General features: G+C 43.3%; 1 long non-coding RNA gene across 2 annotated transcripts in view; it reads left to right on the plus strand.

The window, feature by feature from the left end:
• The window catches only part of LOC128790126 (uncharacterized), a 63434-nt gene that overhangs the window by 22620 nt on the left and 15796 nt on the right, over positions 1-25018 (plus strand). The window contains exon 1 of one of the 2 annotated variants that reach the window (XR_008431640.1): positions 15045-15253. The exons of the other annotated variant lie outside the window; for it this stretch is intronic. This is a non-coding gene — a long non-coding RNA (uncharacterized LOC128790126). Of the gene's footprint in view, positions 1-15044; positions 15254-25018 lie in introns of those variants that run through there. 2 annotated transcript variants of the gene reach the window in all.

Genomic DNA, 25018 nt, shown 5'->3' on the forward strand with positions numbered 1-25018 from the left:
TAGCCTGTTGGATCCCATCCACAAGGCTGGTCCTTTTCCAAATCACATTCCAGGAGTTCATCTGAGTAGTCATAGGAGACTCTGCCTGCATTGTGTGCCTTAAGAATTCAGTAGTGTCAGAACTCACACATCCATCCATAGCTGCTGAAGATTTCTCAGAAGGCTTTAAGAAAAAAGGGTGGCATACTGAAAAACTCTCTCTCTCTCTCAATAATTTATCATTGTGTTAGACTAGGAAGAGATATTACGTTATGTAGGTTTATAGAAGTGACTGGAGGATGTTCATATTTTTTCGGCAATATTGAGAAGCTTACCTGGAGGTCTTGGGAAGGGCATCTTAAAGAAAGACCCTAGAGAAAAACAGAAGACGGGGGCAAAGCCAGGACATTAGGGAATAAAGCAAGGGAGAGTCAGAAACATTGGTGTTATATTTTGAATTGAAAAGAAACAAAAAAAGGGAAGTGGTAGTGTCTTTGAGGACAAGAGAATAAGGTAGCATGAGAGCCTTGGAAGAGGAGGACACACTCCTCTTTGGATTTATCCTGTTTGTAATATAAATACTATGTGCAAATAGGCATTCTCACATTCTGTCTGTCTACCTAGTTAACCCAGTATCATTTTATAAAAAGGCAGACTGTGCGAAGTCCTTTTGCACAGAGACACACACAGTTACAAGTACGGCACTACAAGCAGCCAGGATGGAGAAGCAGTGATGCTGATGCAATGCAGTGATGAAAATAAGCATTCCTGCTACTTCAGGGATAGAAAAGGCACATCCCATCTGCCTCCTAGAAATCTGCTGCACCCTTTCACCAGCCAAAAGAAGCAGCTAGCTTGAGTCAAAACCAGTCTGCTTTTGGTTCCTCACCTCATGCTTGCCCATTTCCTCTTTTTGTCTGGTAAAAAGGAGAGGTCAGCAGGGATTCCCATGTTTTCAATACACTGTATTTTTATGGTAATATTACAGTGCTGACTATTTGTTTTTTATCTTTTCACCTTGAAATGGGAGCTGCAGGTGTTTGTATGCTGTGCAGCTATTGCATATAATGAAAAGTGACAGGGCAGTTCAATCTCTGGGGTCCTTTCAGTCCACAGGCTTCCCGCTGAGAAACCCAACAAGGTGGGCACTTGGGTTGATATTTTTTACTAAGCTGTTCTGACATATCTCCTCTGGGAATTGTACTGATGCCCCCTAACTCATATCATGCAAGCCCCCTGGCTGCATCAACTAGCATTTATTTCTGGTCACTCACTGGTAATCTGAGCTTCAAATCAGTAGCCTACATTTGAAAGGCTCCCTGCTGTGGTGTCCACGGGAGTCCTGTAGTATTAGATGCTTAATAGGTGATTAAAGGACAAGTCACACTCTTTTCAGCTGTGCTTTGAGGTGTTTTGAGGGAGGATGATATGAAGGGTGGTGACTAGTGTCTTTTGGAGACAAAGACAAGAAACCTGAAACAGCCTGAAGCAGGAGCTCTAATATGCAGTGAGATCAGCTTTTTCTGCAGACTGTGCGATGCAGCAGAGAAAAATCATGCCAGTAACAGGTCTGATGTAAAAATAGGTTGGGTTCTTGAGCATCTTCCCTTTTCTTCATAGCAATATACCCACTTAAGCTTGCTTCACTGTGCTCTGAGGAGCTGTAAAGAAGCACTTCCTTGTCAGACATTCAGATAGCCTGCCACAATGTTGTCATCCTGGAATTCATCATATCCCTTTCTCTGCTTCTACAATTAATGTACAGTTCATATTGGCTCCCTACTAAGCATGATAAGGAGCAGTGAATCCAGCTTCTGTAAATTAGGGAGCCCACCAAATCTACCGCTGCATAAATGAAGAACTGCCTTTAGACTGTCTTCTTTAGAGAAAGATATATTACACTGAATCCAGAGGCTTCCACACACTCTAATACAAATTGAATCTTTGCCTTTCATAAATGGGAAAGCCTAAACAGATTTCTAAGACAGAAGCTCTACTATACAGAGTCCACACTCCCACTGTATAGAACCTGCCCTTGTCTTCCCAGTCCTAGTGTTCAGCTGAAATGCATGTATCCCTGTGTTAGGTGGTGAACCATATGGTGTCCAAGCCTTATATATATATATATATGAAGGCCATACTGAATCATCTCCTCATACATGGAGAGACATATTCTGTCAATTTGCTCTAAAAGTGGATGAACCTTATTTAGTCCAACATACCACCCCCTTTAATGAAGGCTGAGATATTGATCTCCCTGGTAAATCAAGGTGAGATCTACAGATCCCTCCCAATAAATGATGGTGGATTTATTGATTCTTTTCTTCCCACCCCCTGGAAGTGAAAGCAAGACATATTAGTTCCTCCCCATTAAATGGAAGTGAGCTGTATTAAGGCCACCCCCATAAATACAGGGTGGGCTATGCTGACTTAGACCTTAACTACATAAATGGAGGTGAAATGTATTGATTCCATCTTCTGTAATTGAAGGAGTGTTGTATTATGGTGCTCCTTCCAACATAAATGATGGAAAAACATATTGATTCAATCACACTTGAGTGAAAGGTGAGTTTTGCTGAAAATCCCCAAAATCAGGAAGGAAAGCCATGCAGAAATTAGCACCTTATTCAGAAATTTATTTTCACCTGTTATTTTCACATGAAGGCTTTTACTGTATTCAGATGGCAGAGGTGTTACTGCTTAAAAGCTCTGGGCACAAATGAAGTGACAAGGAACCATGCTTTCACTGAAGGGATGTAATGCCTATGTAGAGGGTCTCCTGAGTTCCAGTCCCTGTGCTCTTGTAGACCACCTGATTTAGGCAACTTTCTTGGCTCTTATGTGTCTTGTTTATCCAGTAAGGATAACGACTTTCCTCTCACATTAGGCAGTAGAATAAATTTCTTCATGACTGTCTACAATGTTCTGTTGGTTAATGGGACCAAGTAAGTTCTGGGGACAACATTAGAAGTTGATGAAACATCATAGGGCAAAAATGTTTAAAAATAAGGTGTACTGTATACGCCTTGTGCCCTAAGAGAAGCTAGGCCTGTACGCTGCAGATAAATAATTAGCAACAGCTGCCTGGACCCTGTGGTAATTTTTGCTCTTTAATTATTCCTGCTCTTTCCTACTCCTTTCTACTAACAGCACTGTTTTTAAATTGCTTTGGCTGATGGGAAAGATCCCAAAGTTACCTCACCTCAAAGCCATGCACTAATTCAGGAATTCAGTCTTTTGGACTGTGACTATTGCAAGCGAGGCAGTCGGGACAGTGCCCATCTGGAAAGCAAAACATTCAGATTCAACTGCACCCCTCCAAGGAGAATCGTGTTCAGCCCAGCAGCATGACAAAGCCCAAGACAGCACAGGGACAGCTGCTGATGGTGTAAAAGAAAGGTGCCAACTCCTTGCTTCCCCAAGGAAATGCACTCATTTTCCCCACAGTACTCCATTGCACAGCTGCTGTCTTTTGTTAACCTGTTACGAACATCAAAATCCTTAGGGAAGCTACAGAAGACAAGTGAAGAAGACAGAACCAGCAGAGCCTTGCAGAGAGACCTGCCTATGCCTTTCTTCACAATTTGTCCTCACAGTAGCAACAAGATAGAAAAAAAAAAGAAAAACAAAAAAGACAAACAACAAAGTGAATGCAGGCATGTGTAGATGACAAGTTAAAGACAAAGGCCTTACACATGCCACACAATAAATCCTATCATTGTCACCTTTTTGCCTAATGTCACAAAAGAGAAATGCACCTCTGATAACTATGTCTTGTGATGAACAGGTTGAGTTATGGTGCCTTGTGGTGTCCCCTTGCATCTGCAGGGCACCTCCCACCTCATGTCTCGGGGGCTACACATGCAGAAAGGGGACATATGTTGGATATGTGTTATTATTCTGCAAATCTGCAACATACCTAAGAGGGTCACAGGCATCCTAACAGTAGTCATATCCAAGATACAATCATGAGCAATGCAAGCTTTGTTCTGTTCTTTAGAATGAAATACTAAGGTATATTTTACCATGTGTTTCTTAACACATAATAATTTATCTTGAGACCTTACAGAAAGTAAGATGTGGTAGCTTTTACATGAATTAGCTGTTCCTGGAATATCTTGTGTTCTTCTCATGTGGGTATTTCCAAGCATACTGCTTTGCCTAGAACAGACTTTGAAAATGCCAGTCAAGTGCCAGCGTCCCCCTAAGCCCTTCAGTGGAAAAGCCCAATTTCTTTGCAATTCTCTCATATCGCCAGCTGTCTAAAACCCTCTGTGAGAGGATTTAAATTGGATTTTGTGCTGATTTTATACAGTTGTCTTATGTCTTCCCCATGTGTGTTGAAAGAGATTTGTTCCATACAGCATTGAGGATGCAAATATCATTCCTGTTTCAATGCGTTGTCTGAAAGGAGGACCAGACAGTTGCCATGGCAACTGCACATCTGAGCCAGCTGTAGTTGCCATGGAAACAGAAACTATGTGAGCCAGAAAAAATAGTCCCAGAGGACAAAGCATTTTAAAACACACACAAAAATTCCCTTAAATGAAAATAAAATCTTGCTGTGAGATTCTAGGATCTCAGAAACAAGGGGTAAACCAGAGGAGAATGCCAACATCCTCTCATGATCTTGATGCACCTTTTTTTTTTTTTTTTTTTTTTTTTTTTTTTTTTTTTTTTTTTTTTTTTTTTTTTTTTTTTCTCTGAGAGGCAAGGGAGAAGTCATTGAAAGTGATCCAATGATTGCTAGAAAGGAGGTGAAAGTAAATTCCACCATATCTCTGGCCTGGTCTGCTGATCCTTTGGGAATCTAAATGCTCTGCAATTTTTTTGGTAGCTCTGTGCCACGGAGGCATAAATCAGTACTCCTGTCAGGTATCCCTCTTGTTCACTGCAGGCTCTCCTTCTATAAACCTAACCATGTTTTATACAAGTGCTTCCAAATAATGACATCATATCTTTGGAGAATCTCTAGTCCCTGAAAGAGACATAGCTTTTATAATTAAACAGGGGGCAAGACACACTGTTTGAGATGTCCAAGGCCTGAGTCTGGGATCCTCAAGCAATGGCTGGATGCCTGGCAGCACTGCAATGTGTGCTCTGGCTTTCAGGGGTGGACCAGTGTGCTTGATAAGTACTAAAAAGAAGAATACACAACATCCTACATTTCATCAGAGTGTTTTGTTATTGTTTATCTGTAACTCTTTTTTAGTGCTAATGTTACAGCTAATCAGAGGGAATGATTAAAATGAGAAATGAATGATGCTGTAGAAGAGACTAAGGCAAACAGCTTCAGCATCCAGACAGAGATGTGTGGGTTTGAGGTTTTCTGAGAATGTAAGAGGGACCGACACAAGGGCTGACACTGGGACTGGGCAAAGAGAAGACAGCAGATGGAGAGAGAAGATGACAAGAATAGACTGAGTAATAGGGAAAGGTGAGGGAGGAGAGCCTCAAATTGGGAAATGATAGGGATGAGGGAGGAGGCTGGAGCCACATGTGGTAAAATAAAATGCAGTGAGAGGTGAGTAGGACAGCAGGTGAAGTTTGAGAGAGAGAACAAGGATGGAAGCAGGCAGAAATGAGGATACAGAGTGGAGCAGGATGGGAGACCACAGGATAGGAGGGTGAGCAAGCTGAAGGCAATGCACTTGGCACAGCAGTATGGGACAGGACAGGGATGGAGATGAAGCCTGGCTCAGTATGTATAGGAACAAGGAAAAGCAAAGAGAAACAGGAGATGTGGAGGCCAGATAGGGCACAGAATGGTTTGCAGGGTAACAGACTTTTGGTTGGTTTTCTTAATATTGCTGTAGTTCAGCATATTTCCCTGCCTTTCTAGAATCACTGCATATCTAAATACTTTTGTTAGCTGGTTCACTCATCACACGGTGGTGAAGGCAGCTCAATCCAATGTAGTGTTGTACTTAAATTTTCCAAGTATTTCTTTCCTTGCTCTATGCAGCTAATGTTATAAAATCTTTCAAGGTATGAACTTTGATTATTTTCCTACCAAAAGAAGATTTAGAAAAGCAGTTTATTATCTCAGGTGCCTTTGAATTGTCACTGTGTTTTCTGCCTTTTTATTTTGTGATCTCAGTTCCTGCCCCTTCATTTCAGTCCCACTACTCTCTGTCTATAATAAAGAGGGAGATTGGTGCCTCAATCTGCACACACCTGTAATTTCTGTTGAAGCTAAGGGAATCTGCATGCGTGTAACCAACAGGACTGGAGGACTTGGCTACGGATTTCTGTTTAAAGGGATAATAAACTGCTCACGTTTACTGAGAAGGAGAAAGAAAAAAGTCTTTATTCAAAATGTAAATATCTTCCTGCTGAGGAGCAAACCCAAAAGTCAGCCTTCAGGATATAAATATTTATGCCTTTTGCATAAACAGCAGATGTAACATTTCCAATTAACTGTCGATCTTTCCATTTCTCTGGCTGCTGCTGCTTTCTCTCACAGTACCAGAATGAACAGTTTGCTTGATTTGCCTGAGCTCAGAACTGTCACAAATTTCCACAGTCAGTAAGATGAAATTGTTCCTGAAAATGTTTGTTTATCAGAGCCTAACAATTTCCCTGTATTTTTTATCCCTGGTGTTCAGTGTAAGACAAAGTCTATACTGCTGAAAGATGTGAGATTCACAGCCCAGGTAAGACAACAGAGAAGGAGCAGAAGCAGTCATTGGTGAGAGTGTAGACTCAGTTATTGCAGTACAGTCCAGTCCAGACCTAGAAGAAGCCTGCCTGGAATGAGAGGTCTCTGACCCATTTGGCCACTGGCCCTTCTACCAAGGCGGCCAGCCTGGGGCTGGGTAGTATCAAGTGTAAGAGCTTTTATGATGTAGCCACCTGTTTATGAAGAACTGCCTCCATCAATTCTTCAGTGTCAGCTTTCTCAGGTATCTGACATTTAATCCTGCTAATGGGAGCCTCCCTCCTCCATGACTTCTTTTTCTCTGGGAGAAAGTGTGCACTGTGTAAGCAAGAAAATGAACCCTACTAGAGCTGGTAAACATCAGTTTTCATTGGCATCATGCCTACAAAGCAGAAGATTTTGCTGGAGCATTGGAAGGGAGGGTATGAACAAAAAGCAACAGCAGAAAAGCAGTAGTAGTTAAAAGCAAGATGGAAAGGCAGGTGCAAGGGGAGAGAAAAGCACTTGTCTGGAAGTATGTCAGAAAAGGGGGATCCCTCTGTTCTTTTCTGCATGTTCTACTGTTCTCTAAACTGTCTCTCAACACCACAAAATTTAGCTCAGTATCTTTTAATTTCCTGGGAATCCAAAAATTATTTGAGCATTGCTGCAAATCAGGAGCTGCTGTTCAGGTGATCCAGCTTTCACTGGGAACTTGAGTAAAGAGCTCTTGGCCTTCCTCCTTATGGGGAAAACTCTGGCCTGGGAGCTGCACAGCTGGCCTGGACAGGGCTTTGTGCTGCCAGTGGGGTTAGCATGGAGGTAGGTCAGCCTGGTTCTTTACCTTCCTTGGGAGCTGCATCCTGATGCCTGGCAGCTCTGATAGGTGCTGTTGCTATGGTAACTGGCTCTGCTATAAAACCATCTATGTGACACTGCAGGGATGGAGGCACCTGCAATCCTGCCTGTTTAGAGGTGCACCCTCCTCACACACTTCTGTTACCTGCTGCCTGCTTTTCTCCAGGTTCCCAGGACTTTGAGCTGCATTTTTGTCCACTCCTTTGGCTCTGTCTGTCACATCCTCCCTGGTTCAGGATTTTCACTGGTGTAAACAGCTGTCCTCTTACATAGCATGAGAGACCATCAAACGCTAACCCATAAGAGATGGTCCAAATTCACAAGTAACTGGAATTTTAATTGCTCAATACACACAATTTTCACTCTGTTCTGTGCTGTGCCAAAAAAGCATATGTGGTACTTCCTGTCTGTATTCAAGTACAGTCTTTACTCAAGCATCTGTGATCAGTGATAAGGTTATCAGCACTATAAACTCCCAAATGATCACCAACTGATTTGCTTCAGATGGGCTAACTGAAGTGCATTTTGACTACAATTAGAGCTAACTTTGCTTGGCCCACTTAGTGCAAATACTTGCATGCACCTGCTCCATCACCAGTGGAGCAGGTGCACTGACATAGCTGAAGTTATTACCAGCTGCATGCTACCTTCCTCTTCTTCATATCAACCTCTCTGTGTAACCAGTTACATCTCAAAAAGCCCGAGGTAGCATCAGCAAAATGTCCAGGCTTTGCCTTCCCATGAGGAAGAGCAGCGGTGTTGACTGACTCCTCTGTCATGCCCCGTCCTTGCTGGGACTCACACCATTCCTCCTGCCTGGGGAGCTTCACAGGCACGAGGTGGCCCTCACAACTTAAAGTGGATCAGGGTGTATTAACAATTAAGAATGGAGCAATCTTGAAGAGACTGAAAGTCAGTTTTCTTAAACCACAAGCTTTTTTTTTCAGTTCAGCTCCCCTGACTGTGGCTGACTGTCTGGTATTTCTCTTGAGTTTTCACTGCTGGCTGAAGAGTCTCTCTAGTTTAATGGCATCCATTAATCATACAACAATGCATCTTGGCAGCACAAGAGCTTAGAATTCAAGTTACAGTACTGATGAGCATTGGCCCAGCTTCTCAGGTTGAGGTTGCTCTAAGGTCAAGTCAGAGACCTCAGGCTCTGTTCACATTTTGGGTGTAATGTAGGACACCCAGGATGTAGACAGCTGCTTGTTTGGGCACAAGAACAGACTTTTAGCTGAGCATGCTGAGTGCTCCAGGTCACAAGTTACTCTTGGGGCTGAGGGACAGGGAATAAAGCCACTGTCACACTTTGTGGATTTGAAGGAGATCTGAGAGCTGCAATGACCCTCCCAAGAATTGTCCCAGTCTATATCAGTTTAAGCAGGTCTTTACAAAGACCAGGGCCTCAGTCTCTCATGTCCACTGGCTGCTCTTCTAAAAGCAGATCATCATCTTAGGTACTCTTTGTTCTCTGTGTTTTCCCTAGAACAGTTTGTCAGGTTCCTACCAAGGTATCCAGTTTTTCCAGTGCTCAAAGACCCAAAGTCAGCACTGTCTTCTCTCAGATGCCTTGTGGATGCTGTGATGATCTGCAGGTACAGTGAAAAGCAGCTTTCCAGACTATCCTCCCCATCCTAGCGGGACACAAAAGCAATTAAAGAGCCTGTGGCTCGAGTTTGCAGGAATGAACTAAAAATGGCCTTCAAGGGATTTCTTAATCAGCTTTTCCTATCTCTTGTGCTGCCAAGATGGTATTCAAAGGAAAATGTCATGGCCTGATCACAGCACACAGATCACCAGTCAGACAGCTCTGTGCTAGTCACTCCTGGGTTTGCTGCATGATCCTTGTTTCAAGGCCTCAGGTAAGCATTATGGTGTGTACCGCAGAATGGCTGCACTGGTACCTTTCATCTGTGCAGCCAGCAGTTGTTTTTGTCACTTTTAAAATGTGTCTTCGGGGCCCTGATACAGCTGTGAAAGTACACTAGTGCAGAAGCAGATGAGATACGTCCTTTTACGACTCCCATGTAGCCTCAGAGAGCCTGTTAAGAAAGGTCCCGTTTGAGAAAGACACAGACTTTTCGTGCGTTACGTTATTTCCCTTGTACATATGCTCAGAGAATTTGGAGTAACTCGTTCTTCCCAGATTTGAAACTATGTTTCAGTAGCCAGGCCCCTGAATTTGCACATTAAGCAGCAAGACTTGCTGAGCTGATTCTCTGGAGTCCTACTGACATGTAAGAGATCCATCCTGCTTTTCCTGGGTCTTCCATGTACCCCATTCCTTTTTCAGTCTGTGTCAGGCATAATGACTCAGCAAATACATATGCTTCTTGTTGGCAGGTAGTGCAGGCATTTGCAATGTTGAATATTAGATGTCCTTTTATTTATCTTGCCCTAGTGCAAATTTGACTACAGACTGTTCCATTGTCACTATAATATTTTGTTCAACCTCCCTGCTTCCTTCAAGAGAGGAAACAGCCTGCAGGTGCTGCAGACACTTTTTGTTCCTTTATGACTAGAAGAAACTGCTCTATTCCTCTAAGGCTTTTAGTCTGACTTGATCCTAGCTCACCCACCTGCCTGCATTCTCTGGAGAGCTGGCAGGTGAATATTTTCAGTAATTTACTTTAGAGATGTTCTATCATTCTGCTATTTACTTCTGCCATAAATTATGCCCAGAGGTTAGGATGCTCTTATTTTCCCACTCACAAAGGAACCAAAGGAAAATATTCTGCAGGGCACAGAGGCATCTTTGTGTGGTTTGTAAATATTTCCAGAGGCAGATATACTGGGGAATGAAAAGAGCTGTAGCCTCTACCTCGTAAGCATCGCCTGAATTAACCTGCATCTTCTAGGTTATGCAACAGGGAGCAGTTGTGCTCATACAGCCCCCTCTTCCCACTGTGATTTACATCCAGCGTCTGTGAGATACACCAGCTGGTGCTTCAAAGCATATAGGAGAAATAATAAAAAAAAAGCCTTGAGAGATTATAGCTTACTCCTCATGCAGTGGTTTGACTCATTAAAATCAGTGGAGCAGTTTTCAGTGATTTCTCTGGGATTGGATCAAGCTCTAAAAGCACAAGCCTTGAGAACTGGACTGCAGCCAACTAACTTAAGGGAAGCATAATTCCAAGCGAGTTTTCATTTTTAATTCAGAAGCTAAATAAAATTGAACATCAGTGCATTTAGATGGGTTAGCTTCAAGAAAAATCCAGGGAACTGAAGGAAGTGATATTTCTTGTGTGATTGCCTCTTCTTAGCTATACCCTAAAGGGCTGGTTGCTCTACAAAGCAGGCAGTATCAGTTACCCAGCAATGGACTACTGCTTTCATTATTACTATATGCCTGTGTGCTCATTGTACAGAACTCCAGCAAGCTGGACAATAGACAAGTACAGAACAAAGAGATGGCTGTCCAGAGCATCTCAGATTCTAGATTTACCATTTTATGATCAGTTTGCTGATGGGTGTTGCACCACAAAAAGTGGCATTTTTTTTTTCCTGTTGAAGTCAGTTATGTTCCTAGTGCCCCAAGAAGGTGATAGGGAGGTTTGAGCTTCTTGCTTTGACAGAAAAGATAAAACATTAAGTCCTGGTTTTGCCACTCAAATTCTGCTACGTTTTGTTGGAAAACACCTGCAGAAGTTTATTCAGCATGAGGGTGAACTTAGTTGTATCATACAGGCTTGTTTACAAAATCCAGCATTGCCTGCCTCAAGGTCAAATTGGTACCATGTGCCAAGGCTCCTGCCCTGCTCTAGGCAGCAATGGAGAATTAGCCTACACTATGTCAGTACTTCATGAGTATGTGCTTTCCACAGAAATACCTCTTTTTCTTTTTCTTTTTTTTTTTTTCCTCAGCATGCCCTGATTTCCTGTCTTTTCTTTTGATACCTCTCTTTAGTTTTTGTCTTTTCTGATAGCATCATCTAGTCACCCTCTGCAGGTAATTCCTCTGGAGAAGGGCAGACATACAAAAATAAAAGTTGTAAATCTCTCCCTATAATTCACTTGGTTTGTGAGGTGCAAAAATAGACCTAATTATTTAATTATTTGAGGGGCTATTGTGCTCTTTTGTGTTTAGATGAGCCATAATCATGTTCCTCCAGACCCCAGGAAAGGAAGCTCAAGAAATCCCAGAAGAAAAGGTTGTCCCTGTTTCCAGCTTTCCCTGTCAAAACCTTTGCCAATGTGAGATAAAACCCCTAGTATGAGCAAAGAAAGGATAAAGGAGAAGAGAAGGAAAGCAACTCAGAAACTTGCGGGCAGTTCTGGCTCGGCTCCAGCAGCTGGTGCTCATCTTTGACAGGTATAGGGAGAAATCAGACTTAAGAGGGATCTCAAGCAAGCAAACAAACAAATCACCTAAATGAACAAGCTGGGTAATAAAGTAGAGCTGAGAATCAGTAGCTAACGAACACATCTCTGTCACCACACCGCTTTCTCCTGGGTAGAAGGGGAGTCAATTACCCACCTTCCAACAAGTTATTGATCAAGCTGCTGCCACGTATTGAGCTGGAGACCTGACCATCCTGCGTGTGGCTCTTTGATTTTCTCTCCCTCTGTAGTAGCACGTGGATGGAAGCCAGATGAGCCAGCACAGGACTATTGATCAATCCGCCTCCCCCCTCCTCCTCCTCTTCTTCACCCCGGTTGCCATGGCAACCACGGCTGCTGCAGCAGCAGCAGCACTGTTTACCTGGCCTATTTATTTTCCTTTTCAATATCCTTCCCTTCCCCCCTCTGTTCTCACCTTGGCATGATATTGGCAAAGCACTCAGCAGTTGTAAAAGGGATGAATTTTTATGACTCTGAGGAGGACAATGCAGTTCTCAGTTCTACTTTATCACCCAGTTTGTTCATTTAGCTGATTTGTTTCTGAGTAATCATTGCCTATAAACAACAGATATCTCAGTCACCAACTAGGTCATGCTCCAGACATGGAGGAGGACCTGTCGTTCCAAAAATACAGGTCTCCTTCATAATGGTTTAAGTGTGCCTGTACTAAGATGCACATTTTCTTCTTATATATTGTCCAAGAGTGCCAACAGAGAACTTACTCCAGATATGCCATCATTTTTACAAGCTGTTAATGTCACAAGACTCCTGGGACAGTATATCATAAACATCAGGTGCACCAGCATTTCTTTCAGGTCTTCAGCCACCTTTGTAAGTGGTACTGGGGGTACAGTGTCTTACAGGGACCAGCTGCTATGGAAGGAACAGTGACCAGAGTCATCTCCCAGTAGAAGGCCTTTGCAGAATGTTCATCACAGCTTCCAGCTGCATACAATGAGCAGTTCCGTTTCTGGCACTTCCCAGTTCAACAGCATTTTCAATCATGCTTGCAATCTTCCCACGTGGCAATGCAGTCTTGTCCCATCTCTTTTCTCATATTGCTTTCATTGCCTGAAACTGTCTTCCCATCCCTCGGCAGGATGACAGTCATGCTGCAAAGACCAAACAGTGTATAAATGAACAACATTCAAGGAGTAGCTCATTTCCCCCCTCCTGAATGTGTTATTTTTTTGTGCTGAATCATCCATCTGCTGATGTTCAGTGTACGATTCTCTGCTGAAAAAGGCTTTGTGCAGTATATGAAATATAAGATATACAGACAAAAAATGTTTCTTAGAATATAGTACCTGTGTCTACCCTGTCTTAAAAGTCTTCCTGGCTTCCTTTTAATTGAAATTCTTCACCCAAGTCTCACGTTCCTGATTCTTTCCACTGTAAAGTCATCAAACCCTCCCAGGAGACTCCCAGTTTTCCTCATAATTCAGTATGATTGATACAGGATGTAAAAAAATCAGTTGATATTATCAAGAACATATTATCTCTCCTTGAAGCAAAGCATTATAGGATAAACTCTGGAATTTGCTACTGCACGATATTAGGGAAGCAAATACTGTATTTTAAAGAAAAAAGAGACATCTCTAAGAAACAGAAAGGCACTAGGAATTGGGTGAATGGAAGCTCCAACCCCCAGTGCTGGGAGGCACAGAAGGATTGGGGTCAGTGAGAAGTCCTACTTAATCCTTGTATTTTGTCTACCCTAGATCATTGCCACACTGGGAGTATTACAGAGCCATCATCCTTGCCTCTAAATGGGTTGGCTAATCTCTCTCTGTCAGATACACTACCAAGTTCAACTAGAGCGTCCCTTTATGCAGGAGCTCAAATCCAAGATTGGCTGGGCAATGGATTCATTGAGAACGAGCAAGTCTTGGACAGACTCTGCAAAATGAGACTGGAATTGGGTGTCCAACCACTACCACACATGAGGGCTTCACTTCACTGAGGGACAGTTGATTCAGAGCACCATGAGATAGAGGTACATGTTTGACTGGCTCGAGCAGTGGTCTGGTGTGACATGGCAGGATGTATGATACTAATGCAAATTGTTAGTAGTTATTAACTAATGAAATTGTTATGCCTGTAAGGCACTTAACACTCTACAGGAACAGAAAATAGCCCGGACCCTGCCCTCAGGAGCAGAAGATATAAAAAGGCAAGCACAGACCAATAGTGAAAAGAAAACAATTAATATAGAAGGAGTGTAATGAGAACCAGCACAGGGTTTTGCAGTCACAATTTATGTCTGGTTTTGCAAAGAAAGGTTTGTGTGATCACAAGATCTTTGGTGGGGGGAGAGTATATGACATCATAGGTCTGTCCAGATGCCTGTATGATTTTTGATACATTGGTCAACTAAAAGTAAATTGGATGGGTGAGAAGCTGGTTCAGATATACTTAATTTCATTAAAACATAAAACCAAGAGAAGACTCTTTTCCTCAGCTCAGAAGTAGGTTGCAACAGGACTTTGTATTTTCTCAGACTTCAGAAAATTCACACAGGCTGCAGCTCTTAAAAACACATGGAAGAAAGAGCTTTTAACTGGTGTTTGGAATCAATAGAACACAAAACTGTAGGTGATCAGACTACCGTAGTTGCAGAAAGCTGACCTGAGTAGAGATGCTGCTGCAAAAGGTGGAGCAGAGAGGTATTAGAGAACAGCACGAAAGGGCGTGAGGAGACTCGCAAGGCTAGCAAAAGCTCACAGTATTAGTGGAGGAGACAGGGAGAAGCATACTGGAAAAGAATGCGCCATCTTGCACAGGTGATTTTCATTGTAACAAGTTCCTTAAACTCAGTTAAGTAGGAAGTAGTAGATAAATTCAAGCCAGGAACATGACAGCGTGCTACAGAGATGACCTTTCTAGCTCCATTTGCTGTGTACTGCAGAGAGGAGAGGTGCACGTCTGATCTGGGATATGAATGCTATTGTAATACAGATGACAGATGCAGAGCCCTTGATACAATGGCTATGGGAACAAAGATCTTGTGAACACTGGGTGTGAAGAATAATTAGTTTGTCCACAAATTGGATGGATGAAGTAAGAGAAAGAGAGGAATTGCAACACCTAAGCCACACAGGGCTGGCTGCAGAGTCTACCAGAAGAAAATCAGTGAGCAGCAAGCGCAAGATTTTAGGATTTCATTTTTATCCAGTATTTTAATTAATGGCAAGATGTGCAAGAGGGAGCATGCATTCAGGATACCAAATGACAGTGTGACCCAGCCCAGCCTTTCTTTTCCACAAAACATTAGCGTTTCACTAAGCGCACGCTGCTGTGCTCTTTCATCAGACACACTGCTCTGGTGTGTATCATATGATATGGCAGCCACTCAGGCAGGCGGGGAGCAGCGCAGCCTGTAATTTCCTGGTCATATGTAACTGGGTGGGGAAGCGCCTGATCCTTGGGGTGAGTAATGCTGGAATCACACCATGAGGCACCCTGCTCTTTGCTGTTCAAGGCAGTTGAGGTGCTGCTCTTGCTGTTCTGGCAGACATTCCCCAGGGCATCCGAGTGCACTTACGCTCTGCTGCACTTACAACACCCTCCTGTAACCTGTTTCGCTGCGCACACCCGGTCACTTTCCCACGTTCCCAGCCTTTTGCCGGCGGTCGCCGCTATAAGGACTGCGGATGTGAGCGCGGCACACTCGCCTCCCCCGTGCCGCGGGTGTGTGAGGAAGGACGGGCCCCGCTGCCCTCAAGACACAGGGTCCACGCTGTGGCGTTTATTTGGGAAACGCTCCGGGCTGCTGAGCGAAGGGGGGGCGGCCTCTCCCGGTAGCTTTGCTGGCCTGCGCGGGGCTGGGGGGCACCGCCTCGCTCCTCCCCGCCTCCCTGTAATGGCTGCGGCCGTAGCCTCCCCGCCGGGCCGCCCGCCCAGCAGGCCCCGGCCCCCCCCCACGACCCTCTCCAGGCGAAGGTTGCTTGGTTTTTTTTTTTTTTTCCTCTTTTTTTTTTTTTCCTTTCCTGCATTTTTTCTTTTTTTTCCCCTTTTCCTGCTCCGAGACATTTTCCTACGTGCATTTTTCTCCAGTCGAGCTAATTTACGAGCTAGGTTTGGCGAGGGCCGGAGTTGCCGGCCCCAGCGCGGGGAGGGCGGCCCGGGCTAGGGGGGCTCCCGCTGGGCTCCCCAGCCGGGGAAGCGCACGTCTTCCCGCCCGACATGAGCTGTAATTTCCGGCAGACATTTGAGCTCTGCGACATCTGCACCAAGGCGCGGCAGCTCCCAGCAGCCTCCATGGCCGGGAGCGGGCCGGCCCCTCCTGCCTCCTCCCCAGCCATTTGTGTTTTACTCATTTCCTGCTGCCAGTAATGAGGCCAGCGATGCTGGGGTGGCGGTGGTGCTGCTGAGAAGGCAGATTGTTAAACACACAGACACACACACACACAGACACACACACACACACGCTCTCGGATGTTTTTGTTTCAGGATGAATTTTTAGTGCTTGTGAAAGGGAGGGACTAAGCGGAGCTCGCTGGAGCCTGGCACAGGACCAGCAAGCTTCCCGGCAGCCTTCTGCCGAAAGAATCCAGACGTCCAGCCCCCTACCCCAGCTCCTGTGGCCCCTTCTTGTCTGCTCTCTTCCCCCCTCGGCTCCTCAGGGGCCTCTTTCCCGGGGGCAGCACTGCCCGGGGACCCTGCAGACCCCTTGCTCACCCACGCCTGAGTCCCTTCACTGCCCCAGCACAGGGTTGCTCCTGCCGTGCAAACACGCTGCAGTCCTGACCCCTGACTCCTTAATCCCAATTTTTCTTCTCGGTCGTCTATGGAATTACTGCAGGAGGGTGGACGGAGGCTGTGACATTAACATCCTTGGAGTAGAAAACAACTAGAGGCCAGATAGATTCATTGCACTAGTGACTTGAACTAGGTGAAATGTCGACAGAATTACTCAACACCACAGCCTCAAACTCTCGGTACAGAAAATAAACAAACCTTCTAGTGATGTTTTGTATAGTCTCCAGCCCAGCCCCAACCCACCCATATGTTTCATTCCCCACGGGAGCAAAGGGATGTGGGTCTCCTGGCATGTGACTGTCTTCCCCTACACATCTGCCACAGATGAACTCTGCCATTTGTCTCCTGTTACAGCATACTAACAGGATTCTGCAGGTTTTGTTCAGTTTTCTTCTGTTTTGATTTGGTTTTTGTTTTTAATTTGTCGTTAAAGAAAAAAGAGAACAAAAAACTTTCTTGGCTGCAGCTATCAGCTAATTTTTGGTTGCTTTCGAATGCCAAGGCCAGCAGGATCCAGGAATTCATCTACTGGTGCCAGCAAGAAAGCACTGACCCAAACAAGGGAGCCAGAACTTGGACTGCAGTCCTTGCCAGGAATCAGCAAGAGGCCAGAGAGACCATGCTGCTGAGTCATCACCGCTCCAGCTGCTACAAGCCTTTTCTGGGGACGCGGCTGTTGCTAAGATTCCTGGGAGCTGACTGATTGCTCCTTCTATAGTCATGTAACACACACATACACGTCAAAGGAGCAAGGAGCAGCAGCTGGGGCGAGCTCAGAGCGAGCACACAGCCTGCTGGCCGTGCGCGGCCAGGCTCGGTGGCTCTGCAGGACTTGGTGCCCCGTGGGAGCTGCGCTGTTGCTGCTCGGGGCTTCTTTTGCAGGCACAGAGCTACCTCGCTCCCTGGAAGCTCCGTCTGCCTCCCACTCATGGAGGCGTTTCAAAAATCAAACAGTCCAGGCAGCGATTCTGTACAAAGTTTTCTTTCTGTTTGTACTTGCACGCTTCAACGCATATCCCTACCCACCCCCCATTTAGAGGTAGGGACATGCTTAAAATCTATGCAATGCATTCCTTGCAGGGTCACCGTTGGGTCATTCTCTTTATGCCGTAAATAAGTATGTTCAATTCGCAGGCAAGTAAAGTGAGCTCTTTCCAGTTCCTAGAGCCCAGAACTGAAACTGGTTATATTTCTTATTAAGCCCTGTAAGGTTTCAGAGTATTCTGCAGTTTCATTCACTGCACAGGAAGGTAATGCTTGTTCATGAGCATCCTGCATTTTCCTTCTCCCAGTTTAATGTCTTAAAATTTTTTTTCTCCTGCCTTTTATCTGCCTGAGGTACTTGCCTCCCTCAGATGTTGCAGTTACCCTTGTTTCCTGATCCACATTTGACACTCAACAAACTACATGTACTCAGGGTTTCAAATTTCACGCTATATAATCACGTTTAGGTTGTTAAAGCCTAAAGGTATAGGACCTGTCTTCTCTCTCTGACATTAGACACATCACTGATTTCAAAGGAATAACTAATCATACTAACATTTAATAGTAAAACGTATGATTTCAGAGCCCAGTCTCCTTCCTTCTCTGCTGTGTGTTTGTTGAGGTGCCAAACTCAGAATTACAAATTGCCAAATGAAGATGCAGAGCACTTAAGTTTTGTGGTCACTTTTTTCCCAGTAGCACCTTGGAGTCCTACCCATAGTCCAAGATCACTATATACCATAATACTAAAAAAAGGCTCTCTGCTCCAAGGTGTTCACAGTCTAATAATAAAACAAGAGACCAACAGAGAGCAGAGATAGACAGGGGAGGACTAGTAGGAAATTAATTGGTTTTGGCCAGCATGGCAGGAGGTGTTTTTCACAAACAAGTAAACCAACTGAATTTTAGGGCAGTTTCAGGTCAGGAAGGAGAGATTTTCTGAGATCCTTAAAAAGACAGTTTTCAACTCAAAAGGAGTTGAAGCAGGAGAAGATAGACACATATGACTATTTCCAAGAAAGAGCTTTAACTATTGCATAAGGTCAGTAGCATATTTGAATCTACTTTTGGCCAAATCAACACAGAGGTGGTCCGTCAGCATATGAAATTTGTTTATGGAGACAAATGTAAGGTGTAGCCAAATGCAGACATGGGTAAACTTACCTGTTAAGTGTTTTGAGAAAGATAGATAAGAAATCATATACATACCAATACTGAAACAAGTGTAAATTGCTGAAAGTGGATATGGGCAATCTCCATCACACCAAATGCAAGAAAAACCTGAGGGACACAACAAAACTGCTAGGAAAAAAGTGCTTGGGGACTGGAAGAAGCCACTCATTACTGACTGTAAAGGAACAGTTTATATGGGATCAGATACAATTTTTCTAGCTTTAGTTTATACAGTGGTTTAGGTATTGTAGAAAACAGAGAGGGAAAAAGCACTACACACACACACACAAAGTTTCTAATTACTTGCATGTACAGACTCAGAAGCTGCTTTTGGCTTGTGGCCTGATGGTATGCCTGCATGGGTGGTGAAAGACATGTATGATGAAGCTCATCTTTCCACTCCATGCAGTTACAGGCATGCTGTGCTTGAAAAATTCTGCAATCACAACATCTGAATCACTCTTTTTTGTTAAGCAAGAGTGGTTTTATGCCCCTAGAGTGACTAGTGCTTCAGAGTAAAGGGAAGTCTCTTGGGCATTTCTTGCAGAAGCTCACCACCAGCAACACAATGAGAAAGTACACTCTGACCTAAGATGCTACACAACATCCCCTGTGCTCCAATTTAGGGCATTTTGATATCATAAGAACCTTTAGATCTGTTGTAAAGCATCAGCCACTGCTTGTATTTGAGACACATGTCTGCTGTTGCTGGGATGGATGGCAAGGGATGCCCAGGAGCAGCCTAGGCTGCAGATGACAGGAAATCTAAACACTGGCTTTGAAGAAGAGGTCAAGCTCCACTCCATTCTGAATCATACTGTTGTTCAGCCAGTCCTCTCAATACCATCTCTGGAGCAATAAGATCTTCCAAGCTACTGATTGGTGTTGAACCTCCCACATTCAAACAAGATAGTAAAGTGGCCCATGAAGAAATGCTCCTGTGCACCTATTTGTCACTGAAATCTAGGGCAGTCCTCAGCAGAGGTTCAGGTTTGGTTGCCATACAGAGCATAGTGGCAGCTCTGTATTCATTCTCCTGGGCTTGCCTGCAGTGCTAGCTTCTAGCTCCAGCTAACCTCTGCAAAACTTTCTTTCTCCAGACCCTACTGATAATTACAGAGCCTCTGAAATGGATCCTTTCTGCTTATAAGAATGTTTGTTCATGTGATATGGACAAGGATAGCTGCTTCCTCTGCCTTTAAAGAAGTCATGTGAAGAGCCCCAGAAGGTTTCAGCCTTCCCCCACTACTTTCTACATCAATTCTAGGTCTTTATGTTTATTTTCAAGGCTGCCTGTGAAACTGTCCAAAAATATATTAGAAAAGCCTCTTTCTTTGCATGTTGATAGCACTGTTCTTCTGAACCTTAGGATAATGAAAGACAAGGCATTCTGTAAGCAGGGTCATGGCTTTACAGATCACTCTGCTTGAAGATATAAATCTCCTTTCTCTGGCTTTACTGAAGACAGATCTGAAAACAGCAGAGAAAAGACAAGAAGGTGAAAGAAAAAAGAGATGAAAAGAAAGCATGATTGAAAAGAGCTAAAACAGTGAGAGAGAGGGAGTGAGGAAAGAAGCAGCTTGAAAATAGAATTAAATCAGTTACAATGAAGAAAAAGGTTTTACCTTTCCTGAGACGTGGGAAAGAAAATCAGCCCAGTGGGATGCCATGCATTGTTCTGCTCTTAGATACTCTAGAGAGAGAGTTTATGAGCATATGGAGAAAGGAATTCCATGCAGTACAAAGAGACGTGCTTATGTAGGTGATGTGTCTGCTTATACAGCTTGGCCAGTCTAGCTCTGTGCAGTACCTTAACAAAACAAAGTCCTATACCAAGGGGTTTGCAGCTGTTTTCTAATGTCATTCCTGAGAGCATTTGACTTGATGGCAGCAGGGATCCATGTGGCATTGCACCCCAAATCATAAGCTTTTTATGGCATGTAAGTTTTAGCTTTTCTGATATTTCAATCCCGAAGCTTTAAAATTACTGTAGTAATAACACTCATCCAAAGGTCACCAACACTAAACAGCTCCAATATCCACAGATACTGAGCAATCTCAGGACCACTGTGAGATTATATTAATGTCAGTAAGGAGTCTGTCATGGGGAGAGAAATCCCCACTCCCATGTGCATGCTTTTGAAGGACCACAAACCTTTAGTCCAAGAGACTCAATAGGATTGTAATAGGATTGTGATTCATGGAAGTGTCATGCTTTAGTGTCAGTGCCATAAAGGTTTAAAAAAGTGTATTTAATCATTAATTGGTTTGTGATACTAAAACACATCAATTACAATTAAAACATAAAAATCTAAATAAAACACACATCTACTATCATTTGATAGAGCAATGATCTTATGATGTACTATCATTTTATAGTGCAAATCTTTAACGATATCTCAGTCGCTGTTACATTCCATTCTCCAGCTTTCTTCTGACACAGAGCAAGCCTGATAGTGCTGTTTGTAGCACTTCAGCCTTACCAACAGACAAATACTTCCCTAGATTTTCTCTGTATCAACTACTAGCATGTTTTATTTCATCTATGGTAGAACCATCTCTTTCTGTTTCTGCTATACTATATTACAGTCCACCTAAAACTTCTTTCTCTCTTTCGTATTGAAAGTAGTCCACTTGCAAAATCAGGGTGCATCCCCATTTCCCAGAAAAGGTTCACCTGCAAAGTGCTTTGGTGAATTTTAGCATTAGCAAATTCTAGTTTTACAGACCATATAGCATTACATTTAGAGAAAAATTTGAAAACCTTAACTATTGTTCTGGAGTAACTCACAGGGTTCAAGTAACAACAGGGCTCCAAGTCAGGAATGTATTAACATGGGATTCCTCACAGTGGGTCATGAGATGCTGGTTGATCACATCACCGTTAAGCAGAGTACTTAATCACTTTCTCAGCATTAACACTTGTATGGAAAGGTTAAAGAGAATTAATAGAGGGGTGGGAAGCAAACATCTTGAAAAGGGGTAAAAGCACACTTTGACCTTGTAAGTGAGTCATCTAGCTTCAATATCTGAAAGAACACTGGAATAAGTTATCAAATAATCAATTCATAAGCACCTAAAGGATATCAAAGTAATCTAGAACAACCTGGCTTCAGTTGTTAAGAACAAATAATATCAAAACAATCGAAATCCCTTTTTGACAGAGTAACTGACTAACAGTGAATGGCAAAATAATAGGTATTTATGTCTGGATTTCAGTAAGGAGATTTCAATGTCTCATCTAACCTTCTTCTAAGGATATGGCAGAAATGTGAGGTAAACAAAATCATCATTAAATAGAAGCACAATTTGTGGCAATACACTTTGAAGGAGAGGTTCTCAGTAAGCTGTTTGCTATCAAAGGGGTGGCTAGGATTTTAAAAGAAGCCCCCAGGTCTGTGCTGGTCCTACTCAAAGATCAGAATTTGTAAATGAAGAAATGGCCAAAACCTGGTTCAGTAAAAGCATCCTTTTTTTTTGTGTCAGCATAGATTAGACAGAGCTCAGTGAATACTTAAGATAGACCACCATAGAACAAGAGCAATCTTTGAGAGCCCTTATGGTCCTGTCTTTATTTTCTATTTACTTGACTGTGTGACTGAAATGAGAATTTTCTGATTCATATTTTTTTTTTTTGGTAAGCTGATTTCTTTTCCAGACCTTTGTATCAGTGTAAGAAATGTCTTGTTGGGTCAGATTATTGATTCACCTTGGTGAGTTTTCTGATTCCAGCAGTGCCAGCTGGAGACTGTATTTGGGGCAAGCATGAGTATTTGATCAAAAGAGATATTACACAAATCAGCATTGCCCTTATAACCAAATCTGGTTCCTTGTGAGCCATGGCGGGGAGAATAATACTAAGGCAATTATCCTACTTGCTGTTAGGATATCTCATTTTGGAAATTTTGGAAGCACAGGGACAGTGTCTTTTTGTTCCTGGATTAATGAGACTCTGTACTTTCAAGATTTGTTACATGGACTCAACCTCATGACAGCAGATAAAAGATGGAAGAATTGATGCCTTAACAATTTCAGAAAGCAGTCTTAGAAAATGAACAGCGATATTAGAATTTGAAATTGTCTTTTTCTAGTCCTTGACTTTCGTTGCAATGAATGCTTAGCACTGGCTAGTGGTTACAGTTAGTCACTCTGTGCCTCTGCTTCCTGACTTTAAAATGCGGAAAGTAGTATCTGTCTCCTTCATGGGATATTGTCATTATGAATATATAAGAGATTATGAGATATTCAGATACTGAGGAATAGGCTCTATTTAACAGTCTGATCTAGAGATACATAAAATACAGAGGGTTCCAAGAAGCAGCTGGAATCTCTTTTTAAAGGGGAAAAAAATTCCATCTGAGGAGGTTATGAGAGCACTGGGAAAATAAGCAAAATGTGAGCATGACCATTACAAAATAAGAATGTGGAAATATCAGAGGAAAGATTAAAAGGAAGCTTTAAGCAGGACATTTTCACAGATGTGGTTATAAGGGAATCACATGGGAGTGGAAGAATTCTGCCTAGAGCTGGAAGACCCAGTGTGGACAGACATGTCTTTTCTCATTTCAGATTCCAAAGTCATCATTGGCTGGTTGGGTGGCTCTGAGTAGGTCATTCTGTGTATGAGGCACCATCGTCTCCACTGGTGACACAGGCGTAATGGACCATGAGAGGGAGATGAGAGATTACAGATGGGGAGATTACACTAACTGATGTCTGAAACATTGTAAGCTCTTCATGGGGGTGTACTAGAGGAAGATCAAAAATACCACGATTTGTTAGTCACAACATTGACTAGAAACATTTGGAAGATCATGGACTGCTGTTATTTTAAAAATAGAATGGATGTTGTCAGTGATGAAAGGCAGAGAAGTGACACAGGGACAGTTGTTCCAGTGCAGGGACATATCACTCATCTGATCCCTGCAGTGTTGGCGAGTAGTATCTGGTATCCTCTTTCTTAAGAATCAGTTGTCAGGTCCAGCTGTGCCTCAGACCAGTCCTGGACCACCCAAGGATGAATAGCCTTTTCAGCCTTCCTCCTTTGAGAGGAAGAAGTGCCAGGTGTGATGTGGCTTTTGTAAGGTGAGAACCATGTGAACTACTCTGAGAACAGGTAGTGTGATTTTCCTGGTTGCAGGGGGACTTTACATGTGGTCTCTGTCTCGTGGGCAGCATTGGAACAGGCAGCATGTGCGGGAAAGCATGGAGCAGACATTGCAGAGCACCTGCCGTGTCCAGAGTTCAATCAGCCTTTTTCCAGGCTGAGATTCATTCTCCTCTCTTTACTCTGACTAAACAAAACATGCCTTCAGCTGCTGTTTCAAGAGACAAACCATGGTTATCTGGCACCTGTATAAACCATCTCAGTGAATTAAAAGAACCAGAGTGCATTGTAAAGACCTTTAAGCTACCTGCTTGTTTCCAGGTAATTGAGAGGCTGCCCTGGTGGTGGCCAAGTTGTTGGTCTGTATTCCAAGCATCTTTCCTCTGTCTTCTATCACTGTCTTCTAACACTATTGCTTCTTTGTCCCCTTCATTCCTTTTGTAGCTGTCTCACATTTAATATTGAAACTCAGCATTCCTTGGGCAGGGCCCATTCTTTTCTTCTCTATTTGGACATGGCTAACACAATGAGGTACTGGTCCTTGACCAGAACTACTGGGCACTATGCTAACGATTATAATGGCAGTAATTAATAATGCTTTGTTCTTTGATCTCTGGGCTTGCCGAGGCAGTCAGCTGCTGTAATTGTTCTCTGCCCTAGGGCTGAGTATATAGTCAGCTCGCTCTTTTTGGCTATATCTGTTGATTTGATCTTGGTGCCCCGTTCTATATGTTCACCCTGGCTTCAGACTGGCAGACTGGAGTCTACTAAAGTGGTTTTGAGGGCAGTTAGTCAGGCTGCCTTTGGATCCACTCCTTTTACTGGGAATGGCTTGTTTTCCCTTGTATGCTCTACTGCTGGTGTTATCTTTCTCTGTGTTCACACCAGCTCCCAAGTAAGGTATTCATATTTCCCTGTTGTGCTGATGCCTTGTCATGATATGGCAGTGGTTTTTTAAACCCATGAATATTATTCACAGGTCACCTGTTATTTCCAAGTCCTTATATCCATACACAACTTCTGTTGGTTGACTGGGAATTTCAAGTGGAGAAATCAGAAGCAATAAATATCTGAATGACTAGACTGAACATCTCAGCTGATCCAAGGAGGAAATCTGAGAGGCTAAAATGGTATGGATTTGTGTTTCATGTCATGAATCATATATACTT

The sequence above is a fragment of the Vidua chalybeata genome, chromosome 6 (assembly GCF_026979565.1).
Source record: "Vidua chalybeata isolate OUT-0048 chromosome 6, bVidCha1 merged haplotype, whole genome shotgun sequence".
Taxonomy (NCBI): domain Eukaryota; kingdom Metazoa; phylum Chordata; class Aves; order Passeriformes; family Viduidae; genus Vidua; species Vidua chalybeata.